Genomic DNA, 7,930 nt, shown 5'->3' with positions numbered 1-7,930 from the left:
ATAAAGATTTTACTTTGACAGCATCTTCACTTGGTTCTTGACTACCTTCATTATTCTGGTTGAAAGAGTGTAAGCCATCCCATAATATAGCCTGTTTTACCTTTTTGTTGTTTCAATTACTTCTCATGAGATCTGACTCCCTTTCCATAATAACTGGCTGATCTGCCCAATTTCTACTGGATTTATTAATATATCTCTTATAACTTCTGCTTTTCTTTTGGAAAATAAATTTCTTCTCGATCAATATGTCTTAATATTTACCCTCTTTTGTTGCTTTTTTTAAAAACTATATTAGTCCTATGTTTTAGGGCTCAAATGCCTAGAAGGACCAATCAAAATGGAGCAAACCAAATATAAGCAAAACAATAGCGAGTGCAGGAGGACACAGCATATTATAGAATGCATGCCCCTATCTAACAGATGCGGTGGACGCTTTTCATTTTATCAGATTCTCCAAATTTTCAAGAGAAGCCAGAAATTCAGGCTTTTTAGAGGTTCACATCTAATTAAAAAGTTAAAAATATAAAAGGTGTATGTGACCAAACAACATAGATCTGAGAGACAGATTTGGCTCTTTAGTCACCAATTAAGGACTTATACTATATTACAATCCCTTTAATGATTTCTACAAAGAGTTCTAGGGGTTTTCATGCAAATCACTCTCCTGTGGCTCATAGTAATATCCCTTAGTGGCTTTGGAAATCAGAACAATTTAAGGCCAACTTATGATGGAATCATGTCTCATGTATTTTTTTCAGCTCCATCTGGTAAACAGCTCCCCCTGGCTCAAATAATCATTGTCCAGCTGACTGCTGGCCATAGGACATGACTCCCTCAAAGAATAGGACATGGGATATCTGCCCAAATCACTCTGTCTTGGGGATGAGTCTGTCTATACTGAATAGTTTATTATGCCACAAGCTGGTATATAGCTGTGCAGCTGCCTCTGCAGTGGCTGCTGAGTGCATCTGTCATACAGAATCTGCAGACATTAATACTATTGCTATATTAGGCACTGGGATTTTATTTTCCACAATATTTTATTTATTTCATTAAACAATATTGAATTTTCTTCTGCCCAAGTTGAGTTGTGAGACTAAATTATGAACAGATGCTTTAAATTGTTCTGTTGATGATAGCTTGTTTCTCTTTCTGGTATTGTTTTATCTCTGAAGTACTGCTTTGGATTTTCAATTTTGGTGAACAGACCTGTGTTTCTCTTCACTGCAGAACTTTAAGCAAGTCTCTAAGGCATGTCTTACTATTTTATTTCTTGTTCCTAATGTGTCAGTCTAGGTTGGGCAGCAGCCTGCAGGAGCTGCAGTCTGTTTAACAGAAAGTTTCAGAACTACACTACAGAACTTTTTGGTGTGGTGAGACAAAGAGGAAAAAATTTGTATAGCAATACTCTAAAAAAAAAAAAGAAGGAAATTCTACTCAGACTTTTTGTCTACCAAGATTTTTTCCACTAGATTCATGATGTAATCATGATCTTCCCTTTCTTCATGCACTTTCTCTCTCTCACTGCCATTCAGATAGAAATTTTCTACATAACTTGGGGTATCTCAAATTGAAGATCATTTACCCACAGACATCTTCCTGGGCTCCTAATGAACATTAGAGCCATTGCTGTAAATTGCCTCATGTCCTTATATGTGTTATATCATAAGATGCATACTCTTCATTATTATTCTTGCTATTGTTATTATCGATGTTGTTGTTATTACTGATATTTTATTTCATTGACACCTGGCTTACCTTTTTTATTTCTTATTCAATGTTTTCTTCAACTTTCGTTTTAATTTGAGGGGTCCATATACAGGATATGCAGGTTTGTTACATAGGTAAACACGTGCCAATATGGTTTGCTGCACAGATCATCCCATCACCTAGATATCAAGACCTGCATCCATTAGATATTCTTCCTGATGCTCTCCCTTCCTCAACCCCTCACCCAGACAGGCCCCAGTGTGTGTTGTTCCCCCACATGTGTCCATATGTTCTCATTATTCAGCTCCCACTTATAAGTGAAAACATGTATGTATTAATGCATTTTTCATGTTGCTGATAAAGACACACCTGGGACTGGGCCATTTACAAAAATAGAGGTTTACTGGACTTACAGTTCCACAAGGCTGAAGAAGCCTCACAATCATGGTGGAAGGTGAAAGGCACATCTCACATGGTGGCAGACAAGAGAAGAGCGCTTGTGCAGGGAAATTCCCATTTTTATATAGCCATCAGATCTCACGAGACTTATTCACTATCACAAGAACAGCATGGAAAAGTCCTGACCCAATGATTCAATTACCTCTCACCAGGTTTCTCCCATGACACATGGGGATTGTGGGAGTTACAATTTAAGATGAGATTTGGGTGTGGACACTCAAAACATATCAATGTGGTATTTGGTTTTCTGTTCCTGTGATAGTTTGCTTAGGATAATGGTTTCCAACTCCATCCATGTCCCAGCAAAAGACATGGTCTTGCTCTTTGTATGGCTGCATAGTATTCCATGGTGTATATGAACCACATTTCCTTTATCTAGTTTATCACTGATGGGCAATGAGGTTGACTTCATTTCCTTGCTATTGTAAATACTGCCACAGTCAATACATATATGCATATATCTTTATAACAGAATACTTTGAATTCTTTTGGATATATATCCAGTAATTGGATTGCTGGGTCAAATGGTATTTCTGCCTCTAGGTCTTTGAGGTATTGCCACACTGTCTGCCACAATGGTTGAGCTAATTTACACTCCCACCAACAGTGTACCAGCACACCTTTTTCTCTACAACCTCACCAACATCTGTTGTTTTTCGAATTTTTAATAATAGCCATTCTCACTGATGTGAGTTTTTATCTCATTGTGATTTTGATTTGCATTTCTCTAATGATCAATGATGTTGAACCTTTAAAAAATATATGTTTGTTGGCTCCACGTATGTCTTCTTTTGAGAAGTGTTTACTCATGTCCTTTGCTGACTTTTAACGCTTTTTTTTCTTGTAAATTTGTTTAAGTTCCTTGTAGACTCTGGATATTAGACCTTTGTCAGATGGATAGATTGCAAACATTGTCTCTCATTCTGTAGTTTGTCTTTTCACTATGCTCTGATGACACTTTCTTTTGCTGTGCTGAAGGTCTTTAGTTTAAACTCAACTTCTCAATTTTTGCTTTCGTTGCAATTGCTTTTGAAGTTTTTGTCATGAAATCTTTACTTGTGCCTATGTCCTAAATGGTATTGCCTTGATTTTCTTCTAGAGCTTTTATAATTTTGGGTTTTATATTTAATTCTTTAATCCATTTTGAGCTAACTATTGTATATAGTGTAAAGAAGGTGTCCAGTTTCAATTGTCTGCATATGGTTAGCCAGCTATCACAGCACCATTGATTAAATAGAAAGTCTTTTCCCTATTGCTTTTGTCAGGTTTATCAAAGATCAGACAGTTGTAGTTGTGCATTCTTATTTCTGAGTTCTCTATTTTGTTCCATTGGTCTATGTGTATGCTCTTGTATTAGTACCATGCTGTTTTGGTTACCGTAGCCTTGTAGTATAGTTTGAAGTTGGATAGCATGATGTCTCCAACTTCATTATTTTTGTTTAGGATTGTCTTGACTACATGAACTCTGTATGCTTATATATGAATTTTAAATAGTTTCTTCTAATTCTGTGAAGAATACCAATGGAAGTTTGGTGGGAATAGCATTGAAAGTATAAATTACTTTGGGCAGTATGGCCATTTTCACAATATTGATTCTTCCTATTCATGAGCATAGAAAGTTTCTTCATTTGTTTATGTTCTTTCTGATGTTTCTGAGCAGCAGTTTGTTGCTCTCCTTGAAGAAGTCCTTCAATTCCCTTTTTAGCTATATTCTTAGGTATTTTATTCTTTTTGTAGCAATTGTGTATGGGAGTTCATTCATGATTTGGCTCTCTGCTTGCCTGTTGTTGCTGTATAAGAATGCTAGCAAATTTTGTACATTGATTTTGTATCCTGATACTTTGCTGAAGTTGCTTCTCAGCTTAAGAAGCTTTAGGGGTGAGATGATTAAGTTTTCCAGACATAGGATCATGTCATTCACAAACAGGGATAGTTTGACTTCCTCTCTTCCTATCTAAATACAATTTATTTATTTCTCTTGCCTAATTGCCCTGGCCAGAACTTCCAATACTATGTTAAATAGGCTTTGTCTTGTGCCAGTTTTCAAGGGGAATGGTTCCGACTTTGTTCATTCAATATGATATTGGCTGTGGGTTTTTATAAATGGCTCTTATATTTTCAGGTATGTTCCTTCAATACCTAGTTTATTGAGAGTTTTTAACACAAAGATACATTGAATTTTATCGAATGTCTTTTTTTCATCTATTGAGATAATTGTGCGGTTTTTGTCTTTAGTTTGGTTTAAGTGATGAATCGCATTTATTGGTTTGTATATGTTAAACCAACCTGGTATCCTGGGAATGAATTCAACTTAATCATGATGGATAAGCTTTGGGATCTGCTGCCGCATTTGGTTTGCAAGTAGTTTTTTGATAATTTTGCATGGATGTTCATCAAGGATATGGGCCTGAAGTTTTCTTTTTTGTTGTTGTTGTATCTCTGCCAGGTTTTAGTATCAGGATTATGCTGGCCTCATAGAATAAGTTAGAGAGGAGTCCCTCCTTTTCAATTTTTTGGTATAGTTTTAGTAGAAAGGGCATCAGCTCTTCTTTGTACCTCTGGTAAAATTCAACTGTAAATCTGTCTTATCCTGGGCCTTTTTTTGGTTCGTAGGCTATTTATTACCGCTAAAATCTCAGAACTTGTATTGGTATATGCAGGGATTCAACCTCTTCCTAGTTCATCTTTGGGAGAGGGTACATGTCCAGAAATTTATCCATTTCTTCTAGATTTTCTAGTGTATGTTGATAGAGGTATTTATAGTATTTCTGATGGTTGTTTGTATTTCTGTGGGGTCAATGATGATATCCCTCTTATCATTTCTGATTGTGTTTACTTGACTCTTCTTTCTTTTCTTCTTTATTAATCTAGCTAGCAGCCTATTAATTTTATTAATTTTTCCCAAAAAACTACTTCTGTATGCATTGATTTTTTGGAATGATTTTCCATGTCTCTATCTCCTTCAGTTCAGCTCTGATTTTGGTTATTTCTTGTCTTCTACTAGCTTTGGGATTTATTTGTTCTTGATTCTCTAGTTCTTTTAGTTGTGATGTCAGGTTGTTAACTTGAGATCTTTCTAACTTTTTAATGTGGGCATTTACTGCTATAGATTTCCCTCTTAACACTACCTTTGCTGTGTCCCAGAGGTTTTGTTATATTGTATCTTTGTTCTCATTAGTTTCAAAGAACTTCTTGATTCCTGCCTTAATTTTATTGTTTATCCAAAAGTCATTCAGGAGCAGGTTGTTCAATTTCCAGATAATTGTGTGATTTTGAGTGAATTTCTTAATCTTGAGTTCTAATTAGATTGCTCTGTGTTTATTATTATTTCAGTTCTTTTGCATTTGCTGAGGAGTGTTTTACTTATAATTTTGTGATCAATTTTACAATAAGTTACATGTGTCAATGAGAATAATGCATATTGTATTGTTTTGGGGTGGAGAGTTCTGCAGATATCTGTCAGGTCCATTTGATCCAGAGCTGAGTTCAGATCCTAAATATCTTTGTTAATTTTCTGTCTTGATTATCTAATATTGACAGTGGGGTGTTAAAATCTCCCACTATTCTTGTGTGGGGGTCTAAGTCTCTTTGTAGGTCTCTAAGAACTTCCTTCATGAATCTGGGTGCTTTGTTGTTGGGTATATATATTTTCAGGATATTTATGACTTCTTGTTGAATTAAACCCTTTACCATTATTTAATGCCCTTGTTTACCTTTATTTTTATATTTGGTGGTTTAAAGTCTGTTATGCCAGAAACTAGCATTGCAATCCCTGTATTTTTCTGTTTTTCATTCCTTGGCAAATTTTCCTCTATTCCTTTGTTTTCAGCCTACATGTGTCTTTGCAATGTGTGATTTGTCTCTTGAAGACAGCATATTGATGGGTCTTGGTGCTTTATTCAGCTTGCCATTCTCTGTCTTTTAATTGGGGGATTTAGCCCATTTGCATTTAAGGTTAGTATTGTTATGTGTGAATTTGATCCTGTCATCATGATGTTAGCTTTTTACTTTGTAAACTTGTTTATTTGGTTGCTTCATAGAGTCACTGATTTGTGCATTTCAGTGCATTTTGGCAGTGGCTGGTAATGGTATTTTCTTTCCATATTTAGTGATTCCTTCAGGAGCTCTTGCAAGACCAGCCTGGTGGTGACAAATTCCCTAAGCATTTGCTTGTCTGAAAATGATCTTATTTCCCCCTCACTTATGGAGCTTAGTTTGGCCAGATATGAAATTCTGGGTTAGAAATTCTATTCTTTAAGATTATTGAATATTTGCCCCTGAGTCTCTCCTGGCTTGCAGAGTTTCTGCTGAGTGGTCTGCTGTTAGTCTAATGGGATTTCCTTTGTAGGTTACCTGGCCTTTCTCTCTGGCTCCCCTTAACATGCTTTTTTTTCATTTTGACCTTGGAGAATCTGATGATTATATGTGTTGGAGGTGATCTTCTCATAGAATATTTTACTGGGTATCTCTGCATTTACTGAATTAGAATGTTGGCCTGTCTTACTAGGTTGAGAAGTTCTGCTGGATGATATCCTGAAGTATGTTTTCCAACATGGTTTTATTCTTCCCATCTCTTTCAGGTACCCCCATCTGTGGTAGGTTCAGTCTGTTTACATAATCTCATATTTCTTGGAGGTTTAGTTCATTTCTTTCCTTCTTTTTTTTCTATATTCTTGTCTGCCTGTCTTATTTCAGAAAGATAGTCTTCAAGCTCTGAAATTCTTTTCTCCACTTGGTCTGTCCTGCTATTGATACTTGTGATTGCATTGTGAAGTTCTCGTTTTGTGTTTTTCAGCTCCATAAGGTCAGTTAGGTTCCTTTCTAAACTGGCTATTCTGGCTATCAGTTCCTGTATTGTTTTATCATGATTCTTAGTTTTTTTTGCACTGGATTACAACATACTCCTTTAGCTCAATGATGTTTGTTATTATCCACCTTCTAAAACCTACTTCTGTTAATTCAGCTAACTCAGCCTCAGCCCAATTCTGTGCCCTTGCTAGAGAAGGGTTGTAGTCATTTGGTAGAGAAGAGATACTCTGCTTTCTTGAGTTTTCAGCATTTTTTGTGTTGATTTTTTCTCATCTTTGTGAGCTTTTCTACCTTTAATTATTGAGGTTGCTGATCTTTAAGTAAATATTTTGTGGGGTCCTTTTTGTTGATGTTGTTGTTTTATGTTTGCTTGCTTTTCTTTTAACAGTCAGGTCACTCTATCATAGGGCTTCTGTGGTTTGCTGGGTATCCACTCCAGACCCTAATTGCCTTGGTTTTTCCCATATCAGTAGGTATCACAGTGAAGGCTGCAAAACAGCAAAGATGCCAGCTCCTTCCTCTGGAAGTTCCATTCCAGGGGTTACTTACCTGTTGCTGGCCTGAATACACCTGTAGAAAGTGGCTGGAGACTACTGTTGGTAGGTCACACCCAATCAGGAGGAATGAGATTAGGGACCCAATTAAATAAGCAGTCTGTCTGCTTTTGGGTAGAACAGGTATGCTGCATTGGGTGGGGTCATGGGGGTTGGGAGCTTTCTTTGTCTGGACTGTTTGTATTCTCTAGAGCTGACAGACTGGAAAGATGGAGTCAACTGAACTACAGAGGTGGTGGTCATTCCTTCCCACCAGGAGCTACATCCCAAGGAGAGATTAGATCTCTATCTGTAGAACCCTGGCTGGTCTGGCCCAGTGAGGAGGAATAGATTGAGGTCACATTTAAAGAAGCAGTGTGGCCACAATCTGGTAAGGCAGCTCTACTCTTTTGTGGGGG

The sequence above is a fragment of the Trachypithecus francoisi genome, unplaced genomic scaffold (assembly GCF_009764315.1).
Source record: "Trachypithecus francoisi isolate TF-2019V2 unplaced genomic scaffold, Tfra_2.0 Lachesis_group5, whole genome shotgun sequence".
Lineage (NCBI taxonomy): Eukaryota > Metazoa > Chordata > Mammalia > Primates > Cercopithecidae > Trachypithecus > Trachypithecus francoisi.
Note: the sequence above shows the minus strand (reverse complement) of the source record.